Here is a 17190-nt window from a genome sequence, read left to right on the forward strand (position 1 = left end):
ATGTATGTGCAAGTTGCACATGTGTGTGCAAGTGCATGTGCACATGAATAGGGATGCCAGAGGATAATGTCAACATCCTTTCTCAAGAACCATTTATTTTCTTTTTGAAACAGTGTTTTTTATTGGTCATGTGAGTAGACTAAACTGGCTGGCCACTGGACTCCTGAGACCCAGATCTCTCTGTTTTGTAGGGACCTCCTTGTTCATTTCCCTGCTGTTCAGACTCCCAAAATAACCGCACAGAAACTATATTATTTAAGTCACTGCTTGTCAAATTACTTAAGCACATTTCTAGCTAACTCATATATCCTCAGCTAATCCATCTCCATTAATCTGTGTATTGCCACATGGCTGTAGCTTACCAACAAAGTTTAGCCATGTCTGTCTCTGGCGGGGGCTCCATGGTTTCTCCTTGACCCTATCTTCTTTCTCTTAACATGAAGTTTAATTTTCCCTGTCCAGCTCTTCTCTACCCTATCACAGGCCCAAAACAGTTTCTTTATTAACCAATGGTATTCACAGCATACAGTGGGGAATCCCACATCACCTCCCCTTTTCTGTTTAAATAAAAAGTAAGGTTTTAACTTTAACATAGTCAAATTACATATAACAAAACAGGTATCAAGAAAGAATTACAGTTACAATATTTATATCTACTTTATCTTTTATTATAACTAAGGAAAACTATAACAATAATTATATATTTTTCAACTCCATGAAAGACCCCAGAGGAATATAATATTACCGAAGTAAACAGGAAGTGCATTGTAAGTAACTTCCAAAACTCTAGAATTGACAGAGATATCTTGCTGCCTGGATAGTCACCCAAAGTTCTTTTGAACCATTGGAGCATTCATCTTCAGCCTACAAGCCCATAGTATCCAGCAGATTTTTCCATGAAGCAGGAAATTTCAAAGACAGTTCCACCTATATTGGCAGTTTGTCAGTCACTTTCTTATGTGTCCTGCAGAATGTCTAGCAGACTCTTTCATGAAACAGAAACTCAAAGGCCCATCTTACATTTAGGCAAGTTCAGTAGTCATTTCTCTGTGGGTTCTACATGTCCAGTTCATACAGCATAACATCAAGCAGTTCAGGCAAGAGCAGCTTCTTTCCCAACTCCATAAGGAGCCTTTTCAATGCCCATCATTCTCTTGCATTAATTGGTGCTGCCAGAAGCAGATGTGTCTCACTGTCATAAAAAATCCTAAACTCGCTGGGCAGTGGTGTCACATGTCTTTAATCCCAGCACTCTGGAGGCAGAGGCAGGCGGATCTCTGTGAGTTCGAGGCCAGCCCGGTCTAGAAGAGCTAGTTCCAGGACAGGAACCAAAAAGCTACGGAGAAACCCTGTCTCGAAAATAAAATAAAATAAAATAAAAAAGTCCTAAGCTCTTAAACATTTTAAATGCTGTATTCTGAAGGTCTTTGAAAGATTTGAAGAATTCCCATCTAACTGAAATAGATCTCTACACATTTAGAAAATCTAATGCACATGACTACAAGCTTGACTATTATAGAAAATTATATATTAACCTATATTTCTTCATTATACATTACATTTTAAAATAAGCTGCACAAACACAATACCTTAATCAAGAATATATATATATATATATATATATATATATATATATATAACAAAATTGACCTTAAATTTGTACCAATAGACCAAGATCCATACTAATGCAAAGTATTCATCTCTATATCATCTCTGCTTTTCAAGAACAGGGATTTCCATCTTATTATAACATCAAGCATTTTAAAACATGGTTTTGGAGATCAAAACTCAGAAAATCCTCACACTTGTGAAGTAAGCATTTCACCAACTAAGCCATGTTCCTGGCCTCACTATGTGTAAATTAAATGATGTATTTCCCATTCCTTTTACTGTCACATAAGGTTTTTAAGGGTGTAACTTATTGTTTGGATGTATAGCTCCTTACACTTGCTATGTCATAGTACCATATAAGTAAGTTCTCAGAACTTGCAGAATACATAAAAATTAGAATTATTACAGATTTTTGTTAACAATTTAGATTTCATTATTATAACCAACTGTTATTTCAAATTTTTGAAAGTCTTATTCTTGAAAATGTAGCTTAAATTTGCATTTGTCTCACAGGTCCTGTTCATATGGGTCCATTTTTTTACGAACTCATTTCTAATGGTCCCAGAGTAATGGCTGCTTAGAAGGAACATGGCAAGAATCCCTAATTTATCAAAACAAACAGTGCATCTTTATTGCTGTAGGTAAATTTTTTGTTGTCAATGTCTAAGGATATTTTTGCAATGTGACTTGAGGCTTCTGGACTGTAGATAAGTCGACTGGGATGCTGTTCTGACAACATGTGACCAAGGTTCTGCACCAGTAGTGTGGAGTCATTTTCCATTGCCATCCAGTGGAAACAATTTCCAGTGTGACAAACTTCATGTGATCTCAAGGTCGTTCCTCACACAGAATGGTAAAATAACCTTTTAAAACAAAGACGCCTATAAAATAAGCACACATTTTCTTCCTATGGTGACATCATTTTCACATGTATCTTCATCACTTGGACACCACTCACATTTTTTCATGCTTCCTCACTTTATCCATAGCTTCCCACATCTATAAAGTCAACATTTAAATTTGGATAAGGGAAAGAGTGGGCATGTTTGTGCCCCTTTCAATGTCTGGCTAAGGAACAAAAGAGTTTTAGACTCCATTGCATCCCATTTTTCTAATGAGGTAAGACACGTACAATGAAGTTTCATTTAAATATTTTACACATAAGGGAACAGAGAATACTCAGTCCCGGCGTTAGTAAATTTCAGAGTTACTAATGGAAGGTGTTTTGCAGCATACCTTGGTAAGTGTCTTCCCTAGGAAAGGTCTATAGAGTATCAAGATATTTATTAAATTTAGTACATTAATGAAAACTGGTAGCTGAATTCCTAATATATGCCATGAGTAATTATTGGTTAATTTATTACTGAGATCTCCTAATCAGGTTTGAAACTTGCTGAGTTTGAACAAATTAATGAATTCCCCTTGTACCAGTGGATCATGTCACACAATGCTCATATGGACATGGCTAGCTGAACTTAGTGGGTTATGAAGATGTGAGGTTGGGAGGGAGACAAATGTCATTTTGAGAGAAAATGGGGGAGAGGGAAGGGGTAAGTGCAGGATGAATATGACTAAACTATTTTGTTTATATCTATTAAATTAAAGAAATTTATTGAATGAAGACAGAGCTCACTTTGATGCCTGGACACACACACACACACACACACACACACACGTTCACTTGACTGTAGATCTTCAGGAAGGAAATGGAATTTAGTTCTGATGTTCTTCCTCCTAAATTCAAGAAATGAAATAACAATTTTCTTTGAGAAAAGAATGTATAAATTAGGAGAGATGTCCCGGTTGTTATGTGTGCATAACCCTCTTGACGTGGGAAGATTGGAAATCTTTCTGCAGTGCCTGCCTCGGGTACCTACAACTCTCTGTAACTCCAACTCCAGAAGAAGTGGTGTCCTCTTTTGGCCTCCATGCATACACATATGTCATTTATACACACAGAAACACACATTTGTGTTTTTTTAAAATGTCTTTTTAAAAAAGAGTTTTATAGCAAAAAAAAAGAGTGAAAAATTTTCTCCATCATAGGCAAATAGATGTGTTTTATCTATACATTTATAATAAATGCAATTTAAATGCCATAAAACATAGGTCTCTTAATTCCTTGATGTCATCAAACATTTAAAATGGTAATGTCTCTAAATAATTCCAAGGTTCACCTGGAAAACTGTTTCATGGGCTCTACGTGTTTGATTGAGTCACTCTCTGCAGCTGATAGTGTCCTTCTAATGTGTGAATCCATCGTGCAACATGTGCTAGGTTAGTTTCTCAATGTTTCTGGACAGTCTGTCCTGACTTCAGAACAGCACAGTGTTGTTTTGAACAACCAGTCTCTCTCCATGCTCATGTCCCTCTTGTGTTACTTCAGGTGACATTCTATCCCTGGGGATTATATCACAGGTATGTGACTATGATATAGATATATCAATCTGTCACGCTTTTCCTCAGCAGTATTCAGCGACAACTCTGGTTTACTATAACAAATAAAATTTCATTTTTAACATAGTAGGAGGGTGGTTTTAGTATAAACAAGTCCTTATCTGAGGTTTATTCTTCCAACCCATCTCTTTTAAAATATCCCCAGAAAATGAACTTCCCCCCATCTTGCCTCCCCTTTTCTTTCTCTTTTCTCCTCTCCTCTCCATTCTCCTGTCCTCTCTCCTCTCCAGAAAGAAATTCACTTTCTCTTCAATGTCTCCTTTCATTATGCTGTCAAATAGATACAGTAATATACTGATAGTTACGGCCTCTAACTTGGTCTGTTTTCTATATATTTCTTTTAGTATTAGAATCAAAAGAATTTCAGCAGTTGCAGGGCTGTTTCTGGGTTCTATATCAACAAATATAGTATCAACAAATCCCCTCAAGAGAAACTCTATTTGGGTGTCATAGATTAAAAACTAGATGACCCCTATCAAACAGTTAGAATTGAACATTAATTATAATTAACATTTTACAGGAAAAAATATGTTGCTCTCTGTATACTTGTTACTCTATGTGTTGTGTTATTTCTAATAAATCTACTAAAAAACATACTTATTTTCTGATTTATTTATTTTTAATTAATTATTTTTAAAATCCTCAATCTTTTTTCATTTTACATACCAATCCCTGGTCCTACTCCTTCCCTTCCTCCCATTTCCCCCGCCCTCTATTCACTCCTCAGAGAGGGCAATACTCCCAATGGGGAGTCAACAAAGTCTAGCACATCACTTTGAAGGAGGACCAAGGCCCTCCCCTCTATATCTAGGCTGAGCAACATATCCCTCTAAAGAGAATGGGTTCCAAAAACTTGTTTTCTTATCCTTTAAGATTATTAAGTTAAATTATTCCAAATCTATGTAAAAAACCCAGAAGTATTTATCCTCTTAATTTTAAGACTGTGTAGATTAGAGGTTAGGAACTAAAGAGTGTTGACTGAGGGGCCTATTCTGCTAAAAAGCATTTTATTGAAAAAATACTCATTTTTGCATATTGTCAGTTGCTGTTGTGAGCTCCAACCCTATGATCAAATAGTTCTGTCAGAGGTCACATGCAGCCCATGAAAGCTAAAATATTTACTGGGGGTCTCTTTTAGAAGAAACATTCAACAATGTCTGATATAGAAAATTAGCTTCTATTGATTTAACTGAATGTGAAAATATTTATTCAACAAGTATTAGCAAGAATTTCCAAGGTTTCAGACACAGGAGACAGGCAAATATTTTTCTAATAAATCCAACAGTCCTGTTAAGACTGGCAAAAACATCAAGCACATTAGCTTATAGTTTTTGAAGAAAACCTTTAAATATTTCAACAATTCTTTTCAGGGAGGCATCTGAGAGATTTTTTCCAATTCAGCTCACATATGAGACTTCATAATACCATAGTCTCTTTGAACTCTCAGATGTCCTTGTGAGTGTAAACAGCAGAATCAAAATAAGAATTTCTCCCCACTCTGACAAAGACAAAGCAATAAGCTCATTTTTGGAAAACTGACAACCACGAAATCCATATTTGGTTCCATGAGGCAAAAATTAATTTGGTGTTTTAGCATTACTGTTTCAATGCTGAACAGCTGTACAGATTGTTACAATGTTTTTTTTTAATTAAATCATAGGGATGTAAGAGTCAGGATATGTCTGGACTGTTTTTATTTTTTATGAACAGACAAATTATCTGTTAAATCCAATACAAGCCAGGTGATGGGAGTATTGCTGACTCTGTCCTTCATACTGCAATATCAATGCTTGCCATTCTGAGGGGCTCACAACTGTATAGTAGGTCACTTGTAAAACCAACCAGATTGGAATGTAGTCCACACTGATAGGGTTAGTTTTTATGAAGCAAGAATGGATGCTCTGTGTTATGAAAGTATTAGCGTACACGCAATATCATGGGCACCTCTTTTCAGTAGAAAGCTAAGCTTGCAAAGATGTGAGACGTCCAGCCAAATCATCCCCTGCTAGAGCACACATGAAGAAAAGCTTTAGTATGCACAGAAAAGATCATTAATCAGTTTAGTCATAACATGTCCCTTCTCTCAGTTGCTTCATTTGAGAAGATGACATGAAGAATAATTACTACCGGTCATGCAGATTTCAGTACTCTTATAGAAGAAAGGCTTGTTAACATCGAGTCTCAAATACAAAGATGCATTTGTAAAAGTTTGTGTCTGATGTGGAAAAGCAGGGAATGACTTTCTCAAACTCCTTAAAGCATATTCAGCTATACAAATGAAGTGCAACAAGATAAAACTAGTACGAATGGAGTCTGTTCCTACATCTGTGAAAGCTGTCCAACAACAATATCATTCACTGGTCCTAAGGGAGGAAAGGAAAACGATCACTAAGAACGTGGATCTTCATTTGAGTTCCTACCATTTCTAGCTATGCTCACCAACAGCAAACTTTCTGAATGAGCAACTGAAGGCTAGACAGTATCACTAACTAAAGGATAAGCTGACCGTTCTATTTTACTTTCTTTGAAAGACATGGACAAGCATTGAGTTTGAACTCACCCCTCAAGCCCCTCAGCTTGATTTAGTGGCTCTCTGAACATACAACCGACCTGTTATCTTAGATCAAAGAGAAATGCAAGCAAGCCAGAACTCAATCACTTGTAGGCTTCAGGGGAAGAGTACAAAATGGGGTATGTTTAATATGGTTAAATACAATTTTATATTCAGGTACTATGACAAATATGTCTTTTTATGACCTAGATAATCAGATTTGAATTGAGAATTTTGAGACTCTTTAGTGATTCTTGCTGGTGTATAGTAATGAGAACATTGAAGTCACTAGGACCTGTTTATATAATTTTTCCTATGTCTAATCCTTAGACAAACCATGAAAGGACTTGCTAGCATGCATGTATACATTCACATATGAGATACAAGATCTTCTGTACTCATTAACACTGAATAGGTACTGCTAACTAGAAACAGGTGGGTTCCCACAACAATCACTAGTCTTCCTTACAGGAACATCTCCAATAAACTCCTTCTATGCTACTCCTCTTAAATATTCCCAACCTCAATGTTAAGACTTCATTCAACACATTAACTCTTAGGGAATACACTGAAACTATACGATGGAAGAATTCCTAAAAGCAAGTCAAAAGTCATTGATCAAAAAATTTCTGAGACTCTAGAAGCCTCAAAAGCAGTCCAGAAGAAAGACAGTCATTTCAGGAGGCCCTGGCTTCTTCTTCCATCCTTGCTCTATGTGCACAGTTATACACAGAGTAGCAACAGAATGGAGTCCTCTCTGTTTAAATTTTCTTCAGGGGCTGGTTTGACTTCTCAAATCTAAAGGCAGTATCTCTCAGGCTCTTTGGTAGAGATACCTTCATATCATCCCAACACATCCTTTCTACTGGTCCTTAAAGCATAAAGTAGGGAACTCGACACTCAGCGAGAGTGAAAAGGAGATCATGTGGAAGTGGATCACAGAAGAGCTTTGGATGGACTGAAACTCTAAGTCAACAAGAAGACATCAGATGGCCCACACTTTTTGGAGTTATTTTGTGAGTGGTTGATTGAAGCTATCATGGGTTCCTTGATCTAGGCCATGGGTGAAGAGATCATGGATTTATTTTTATCTGGAGTGATGTCTCTTTCCTGTATTTTGGAAGATGATCTGGGCATGTGATGTGCTGTATCTTTCTGTGAATTTTGCTCTTTGTCCTCTGTTTCTTCACACTGACATTCTCTCTGTGAGATTGTTTACTTCAGAACAAACCTTTTCCCTTTCTTCTCTTCAGAGAGGAGCTCTGTGATGCTAGCTCTTGCCTGTCTTCACTTTCCTTGATCCTCTTGTCAATTTTGGAGTCAATGCCTTCTAACTCTTCTTCTTCTCATAGTTTTACTGATGACAGAGAAATGAAAAAAAAAAAAAAGATAACAGTTGATAATCATCAAACTTCACAAACCCTTGCATATTTACATCACAGGCAGTATGGAGGTTTTCTGTGGTAGATTCCTGTTTAGCTCTCCAAATCATTTGAATAAAACGTGATACACTAGGAGTCAGGCATGGAATATGGAGTGAAGAATGAGAATTCATCATTATAGAGAAGTTACAGAAGAATTAAACATTAGGTTCTTTTAAATAAGCATCAACTTTGGGGACAGTTCCCAGATGAAACTGTTTTCATCAGCTATTCATCTTAACACATTGTGAAATGATTTCGACGATCTATCCATTTGCATGAAAACATTTCTGTTTTGTATTGCTTTTCTGGTTTGTATTCATTTACATTTTTAATCACATAGATTTCAAAAGTAATTAAGAGTCTGGGAACACGAGTTTGTTGGTAAAGTAATTACTTTCTATGTAGGAGGACCTGAGCTTGATCCACAGCTTCCATATGAAATGCTGGGCATGGTGACAGGTATTTGTAATACAAGCACTCAGGAGCAGGAAAAGACAGAAAGATAACTGGAGCTTTCTAGGCAGGCAGCCTAACCTAACTGGTTATCTCTAGGATAATGATGTAGACAACACTCGAAAACTAACTCCTGAGGATGTCCTCTGACCTCGATATGTATGGATACACATGAGTACATGTACTTGTGGGCACAGATGCACCTACGTAGAACAATCATGCAATATAAATGAATCAAATGTGGGAAAGATGCTGACAAACCAAACAAACCTATCTTAAGATAAACAAATCCAATATCCCCTGGGTTCATATATAAATTAGCATAATGAAAAATCCGAATAAATATGAATACATTAAAATGATGGGGATCATGTCCAGTATTAAGCATATTAACTTGAGGTCAGAAACTATCTTTTACCTTGTATTATTCAGTAAAATAGACTGTTGAGTATCTCTACTTACCTAAATTCATCCCAAAGAAATATTATTTAATAACAGGAAACCAGTGTTTATTACAGAACTTGCTTATACAAACTATGATTTTGGGATTTACAGGTATAGACTGTTTCCCAACCTAGGTTGTAAACCAGGTCATATTTATCCCTGAGTCATAATGAAATAAAATCTTGATCATTTTTTCTCATTTTGCAGAACTGTTTAATACTTATTTTAAGAGTCATATTGTATAAAATTCATAATATTTATGATTATTAAGTGGGCCTTAATCAGTGCTAAGCACTTTTAATATCCCATTCAACAATCATTGTGGTTCTATGAATCAGGTGCTGTGACTATCTTTATTTAACAGGTACATACTGGGAAGATCAAGAAGTTTTGTTGACTTGCTCAAATACATTCCTTTTACAATTGCTAAGATCATTTGAGTCCAAGTCTGGATGTCTCCACGAATCAATCTGTCATTAGGACATCAACTAGTTGAATAGACCAGTACAATTTGTGCCACTGCAACAAAACTCTTGAGTATAGATTTATACACAGAAAAGAAGTTCGTTTACTTCATCATTTGAGAATCTCAGTGTGTTGTACCTGCCTCACAGTACCTACCAGGAGAACGTTCTGCATGTGTCTCAGCTAAGTGGATGGCATCCATGCAGAACCATGTTTCTGAGCAAAAATATCAAAAGATAAACAAATAAAACATAGGGAGGGGAGACATGTGTGTGTGTGAATGAACAGTTATTAGTAAGAATTAATGGGGATGCCATAAGAACCACTCAAGTCTTCTCTTAGGGAAGTATCTGCCATACTTTCTCAAAGGTTTCAACCTCAACAGTTTGCCTTAAACACATGAACTCTTAGGGAGCACACTAAATTCTTATCCAGAACAATATTATTGTTGTCTAAATAACATTGGATTTCTCTTTATTTCTTATTTAGCGTTTCTATTGCTACAACAGAATATCACAACCAAAGCAACTTGAAGAGGAAAGGGTTTATTCCATTTATATTTCACATGTCATAGTTCATCTTCAAAAGTAATCAGGATAGGAACTCAAGCAGGGCAGGGACTTGGAGGCAGGAGCTGATGCAGAGGACATGGAGGGAACTGCTCACTGGTTTGATCCTCATTGCTTGCTCAGGCTGCTTTCTTATAGAATCCAGGACCACCAGCCCAGGTATGACACCATCAACGGTGGCTAGGTCCTCTCCATAAATAATTAATTAAGAAAATAGCCCCAATCTTACTGAAGCATTTTCTTAATTGAGGTTCTCTCTTATAAGACATCTTTAGCTTAGGTCAAGTTGACATAAAACTATCCAACACATCTTACTAAGATCTAGTTCTGGTACCATGCCGCAGGATTCTTGCTGAGCCCTGATTGACAACCACATTCAGCATGACAGAAAACTTGAGGCTTTTTCTAGGAATTGTCAAGACTTGCTTGTTGAATTACTGTGGTTTTCATGACATAGGGTCATGCTGTTCTCTTCTGTGGTTCACCAAAATGTGGCATAAATCTATGAACAACCCCCCCCCACACACACACCAGAAACAACATTGGTTGTCTGCTTTCTCTGTCTTCTCTAGGAGTATGGGATTACAACCATTCATCCATGACTTCTAACAGCATCCAAGAACTTGGACGGCATATTATGCAGAATTAAACAAAACATGCACAACAGAGTCCGGGTATATAGATTATGAGAGACAGAAGCTCCTACTTGTAGGGTTGCATTTAATTGGCCATTGAAGGGGTTTATCAACTTAGTAGCCAATGTTCTAGTTGGTGTACATTCTGATGAAACACAATCTCATCTAATTTAAGATAAGCCTTGATAGAGTTGCACCGTCATTTCTAGAATCTTCTGTATTTGTTCTTTCATTATCTCTGTATTTGATTGCCTAGGTTGGAGGTTTTGTATTTTGAAGCCTGTAGTTGTTAGACATGTTACATGGGCATACCTACCTGCCTCAGAATGATTTAGGCATTTATCTTCTCTTTAGAATCACTAAGAAGAGAGGCACATAACTTTTCACTAACCAAGGGAACAACATATTCTTCTGACTATCTGATAAAGCATGTCTAATTGTTTAATGTGATCACCACAGAAAGTAATTATATATATTTACCTTAAACTGGAGAATAAATATGTAAATACTAAATAATGCAATTATAGTATCCACCTACGTGAAACAATATCATCTAAGATGTTTTAATGTTACCTTATTTTTCTTTAAATAAGAAGAAATTTTGTTTTGATTTACTTATTCATTTCTACTTGGTCCCTGTGTATTTTCTGAAACATTATATAAATACTCCACCATTGGCTAAAGTTGAGGAGGGCTGAATAGGACGAGTTTGTCTTATAAAGCTAATGTTTTTATCAGAGGTTTGATCTCTGTATCACATTTCTTCCACCGAGTTGCTGACACCATGCTTATCAGCAAAGATTTGCCCTGGTGGAGAATACTGTCTGAGCTGCTCACATGCATCATGTAAAGGATATTACTAGATGTGAGAAAACAGGGCAATTTCCCTTGAATGACTCCTGCGGTCCATTTGCTTGATGCTTCTGCACATTGCATGCACCATGCGTGGACTTACCTTAGATGCTGACCATGAACAACAAGGTATAAAGCTTTCACCATCCTTACCAGCAAAGAGTTTCTATAATGCACACTACACTTCAGCAATATGAAAATATTATAAAACAACGGATACTACCTATCATTTAGTTACGACAACAAAGCTGTGGGCTGCTGTACTTGGTGATACACTGAATAATCCAACAGTCTTTCCAATCATTATACAGAATACATCCATTTCTTCTTTCTGCAGTGTCAGCCCAGGGACTATTTAACTACCTACCAGTTTTTAACCATTTGTTTTAAATACTAAAATAATAGTGATATCAATCTCCCTAGAGGAATAGAGCATTTTAAAGAGACAGAGAAAAAATTTAGCCAGACTGTAACTTGACAATACCTACAACAACCAAACTTGTTCTTGGCTCAAACAGAGCTGATTCCAAACCTTCAGCAACCCCAGTCCTCAGCTACAAGTGGTTAAACAGAAACTAATAGACTTTAAATGTCGTGACATTTAATTTTTAAGTGGACAGTTGCTTATTTCCTCTGTAGAATTTTAAAGAGCAAAAGTAAAACAAACCAAGTCAAATAAAACAAATCTCTCCTCTTGTAAATATAAACAAGGCTTTATCTCTTTCTGCAAAGACCTCACTCTTCTCATCCACAGAAATCAAAAGCTCAAATCACAAAACCAAGAGGGAGTAACAAACACTCACCACTACAGTCTCTGTTAGGGGCTGTGACGGAAAGCATGCTTTACATAGGAAAATGAACATCTTAGTCATTTGCAAAGATGTGATTATGCCTTTCCTGGGAGCAGGACCTTCGGAAAGAGCCCAGGAGAGGAACTCTTACATTTCTGATTCTCTTCCAGGGTAAAGCCTGCTGGGCCAGTTTATGGGGACTGTGCTTGAATAGGGTATTCTGCTGTAAACAGGAGTGCCCATTTCTGACTCAGTAGCTTCCCATTTGGTAGGTACAGTGTGTGTTGTTTTTCAGAGTTCATACAGCAGCAGCATGGATTAAAAAAAGAGAAGAAGGTATTGCTGGACAGGATACATCTAACGATTCCACCAATAGAGCATCAGCATTACTGAGTGACAAACTACACCGGTAGGCGGTTTAGAAGCTCTGCTTGAGGCTGAGTAGTGTCCTGAACTGTGACATCCAAAAATAAGAGAAAATTCAAACCCAAAGTGGAAATGGCCTGTGCAGTACTTTTGACTACACTCTCAAGGCTACAATACTTTCATTAAAGTAAGTGTATCATGATGGAGAGATGGCCCAGTGGCTAAATGTTTATGCATACTGCCTCTACAGCCTACCTCAGCTTAAATCCCAGTATCCGCATTGGGCAGCTCTTAATTGCCCGTAACACATGAGTTTTGCAGACACCTGAGCTCACACACGCACGCACGCACTCACACACGCCACACATCAGACACCATCTCACATAATTCAAAATAAAAATAAATTTAAAACAGAAATGTATCCCTCTTGTCAGCATATCACATTCAGAATAAGCAACGTGAGCTCTTCAACTTTGCACTTGTAGTACATTTGTTTTGTGTATGCTCAATGAAATGTCCCACATAGTCTCAATTCATCCACTTCTGCTCTATTTTCCTGAAACATAAAGAAACTTAGAAGATGACCTTACTTCCCATAGCTTCTGTATATCAAAGAAAAAGGAAAAATGAGCTGTCTATACACTGGGTCTTAGAGAACTCTCATCAGGATATTAGCTTTCTTAATGGAAGACTTCCAAGTTCTCACACTGTTAAGGTAGGCATCGGCATGCTCCTTTACAGGCTGTGGAGAATTCAGTCACTCAAATATTTGCTTGGATAATCTTTGACTCAGCCAGCCCATTTTCTATGCAATGTCTTCGAAAATTCCTTTTATGTGGGTGAGTTGGGGAAAGAAAATGATGGAAAGGAATGATTCCTTATCTTTACTGCTAGCAAATAGGTTCAAATAGTTACTCCATATTAAACATGTAATTTCTGGTATCCTGTTGCTTAATGCTGTTACACATCTTCTCAAACATACAGGCATACATGCGCACACACACACATATATATATATGGTTATTATTTACCTGTATGAATGGAGAAGTACACAGATAGGGCATGTTTCAAACAGAAGGCAGTTTCAACTTTGTGTATGTCTATAAAGCACAGAGTTTCTGGTGCCAGTTTGCCTTCCAAATTAGGTTAGCTATGTTCAGATAAATTTGCATGCTCTGAGTAAATCCTAGTCAGGCAGTGAGATAGGAGTGGCAAGTCTGGGAGGAAGCAAAATAAATAACCTGCTAGGACTAGAGAAGCCCGTAGAGGTAAAGGGACTCTTGCTGCCCACAGAATAAATAAATCACAGAGCCAAGGATTTATTGCTGATTTTCTGTAATAACTGCATATTCAAGTTTTGATTCTATTTTATTATTCTTAAGAGATAGTTTTCTTTAGGGCTGGGGAGATGATTCAATCAGCAAAATGCCCACTGTGCACGCATGGGGATGAGGTGTGGCCATTCTCTCCTGAGGAGTGGGAAAAAGGAGGATCCCTGATGCTCACTGGCCACTCAGGTAGCAAATCAGTGAGCTCTAAGTTCAGGGGGAAACCTTGTGTTGAACACTTAAGTGAATAGTGATAGAGGAAGGAAGGTCCTGAACTTTGAATTCTGGCCTACACACCCCAACACTCACACACACAAGAGAGAGAGAGATAGGGAGAGAGACAGAGAGAGAGAGAGAGACAGAGAGACAGATGACCAGACAGACAGACAAATAATTTCTTAATCTTTTGAGAAAAAATGAATACTAAACATTTGGAATGTAGTCACATGCTCCATGATTACATGATAACACACTGGGAACGATCAGATTCCACTCTGTACCTATTGCACATACATCCTTGTACAGAGGCAGGGCTACATTTAGGTCATTCACCAGCTTGACTCAGCAGTGAACCTGGGGATAAAATAAACCATGTTGGCATTCTTACCTTCCGATCCCGAATTAATCCTAGCAGAAACGAGTCATGGTTATCAGCACCACAGGCTGCATACTGGCTGCACATTTATGAGAGATCAGTTCGGACCTCTTGAAGGAGGAATCAGAATAATGTATCCCCAGACTTCCAGAAAGGATGGCCATGGTGACAGAAAACACTGCCAGAAGCCACTCAGCCAAGGATGGGGTTTCCATGGGATAGCCAAAGCCTAGAAGAGAAGAAACATAAAGGCACACGTAACTCTCTGCTGAACTGGATAGCAGTAGGCTCCATTCCTACAGAAAATGCTGTTTTAGTTTCATCTGCTAAAACACAATTGTCGTGGGGGAGGGAACAGGAGAAGAGAAGGGAGGGGAAACTGCAGTCGGGATGCAAAACAAATGGAAAAAATAATTAAAAAGAAAACCACGCACATTTGTTTTGCAAGTCTGCGTGCGATTTTTAGTGTTTGACAATTTTGAAAGATTTGATTACAACTTGTGACCAAAATGAGCAATGGAAGTAAGTTATACCCACCACCTTGGAATCCCATAATTATGTGTTTAAGTGGAAGGAGTAAGGTGAGATTGGATAACCTTTGTTTTAGGGATTTAATACAAAATACTGAGTGCGACTAAGGACATATTGTATTTCTTCATCATGAAACTTTAGGTTTATCATGCGACAGCTGTAATTTAACATGCCATATGGTAACAACTGCTCAAACACAGAGGGGTGTGTGCAGAAGGACTGGGGCCTAGGAAGGAAATCAGGAGTCCAACGCCAAGGCCCTCTTTATAAATACAAAACATTGCATCAGGAGAAACAGAAGAGGTTTTGTAAGTTCCATTATGGCTGTAATAAGGGTCTGGAAAGATAGTTGAGTCTTGAAAGTCTAGGCTCACAACCAACAGATCAAGGACACAACAAGATGACCAAGAGTACTTAGCTCCTTCAGCCTGATGTAAGTGTGTTCAAGTAAGAGGGCACTTTTGAGCTTGAACAATAACTGTTGTTGGACAGTTCCCCTCATCTAAATATATAATCTTCACAGGGTGCTAGGGAGGCGAAGGTGCCTTTGTCAGCAAACCATGAAACTCTAAATTTGGATCCCTGTTACTCAAGAATAAGCCAACTTCAAGTGACTCCCTTTGATATAAGTTCTGGGCAGAGCAAGACAGAAGATCCCTGGGACATGTTGACCAGATGGTCTAGACAAACTGGTAAGGTTCGGGTTCAGCTAGAGACCCTGACTCAAAAATTAAGATGGAAAGTAGTTGAGGAGGATCTGTATTGTTGGCCTCTGTTCTCATATACATGCTCACAGATGTGCATGTGCACCCACATGTATGCAAAACACACACAGAGACACACAGGGAGGTTTGTGTTTGTATAACAACATTTACAAACTAATTATGAAACTTGTTACTTGGCTTTAGAGTGCTGGTTGAAAGTAGCTCTAAATTGCACTCAGTGGCTCTGAAAATAAAACAAACAAACCAAAAAGAAAAATCCACTAAAATCAAACCTTCTAAATAGTTGCAATTTTCATCTTTGTAACAAGAAGCAGAGAATGGTGAACCACATTGTGAAACATGAGCCATCTTCTACTTCTGTGAGACAAAGTTCCCTTAATGGGACAAAGAAATTGTGGAGCATCTCCAGTATGACAGCTCCCTCACTATTGAAGCCAGGAAGTGTGTTTCTTAAGTCCACTAAAAAAAAGCTTGAAGAATTAAGCCATCTTGTAAAATAATGATTTTCCAGTGTTATAAAGAGAGAAAAAAAGCACAGTTTAACACATTTTTGTTTATTCATTACATTCTCTATAAATCTAAAAGACCATAAAGTATTTTCACTTCAAAGACAGAGATAATATCTATAAAATTTGTCAAAATGATGTTTATGAAATCGTAGGAGGAGGGATACCATCATGTCAGCCTCTGTTTTACTGGTTTTTTGGGTGAGGTCTATGATTATTATTTCAAGCTTCATGTCTGTAATCATCTCATGCATTCTTCTTTTCTGTAATCATCTTTAAACACATGAGGAGAAGAAGATTGCAGATTTAGTAAATTGCAGAACGTGAAATCTAGCATTGATCTTTTTGTGTAATGAAGAAAAAGAGGCAGTGCTGTGTGTTCATGAGGGTATGTGTCTATGCACACCCGTGCACGCCTGTGCATGCAAAGGAAAGGATAAAGAAGAGACGAAAATATAATGCCACAGACATATAAGAACATGGACCCCACTAAGTTTGCAGGAAGATGTGGAGATGTAGTTGGACTCATCTCCCTTTTTTTTTTTATTCTTTTTTAATTAAAATTTCCAACTGCTCCCCGTTTCCCATTTCCCTCCCCTCCTCCCACACATTGCCCCCTCCCCCCACTCCCCTCCCCCATCCCCACTCCTCTTCTCCTCCCCCCAGTCCATTCCCACTCCCTCTCGATACTGAAGAGCAGTCCAAATTCCCTGCCCTACAGGAAGACCAAGGTCCTCCCACTTCCATCCAGGCCCAGGAAGGTAGGCATCAAAACAGGCTAAGCTCCCACAAAGCCAGTTCATGTATTAGGATCGAAACCTAGTGCCATTGTCCTTGGCTTCTCATCAGCCTTCATTGTCCGCCATGTTCAGAGAGTCCAGTTTCAA

The sequence above is a fragment of the Chionomys nivalis genome, chromosome 7 (assembly GCF_950005125.1).
Source record: "Chionomys nivalis chromosome 7, mChiNiv1.1, whole genome shotgun sequence".
NCBI classification, from domain to species: Eukaryota; Metazoa; Chordata; class Mammalia; order Rodentia; family Cricetidae; genus Chionomys; species Chionomys nivalis.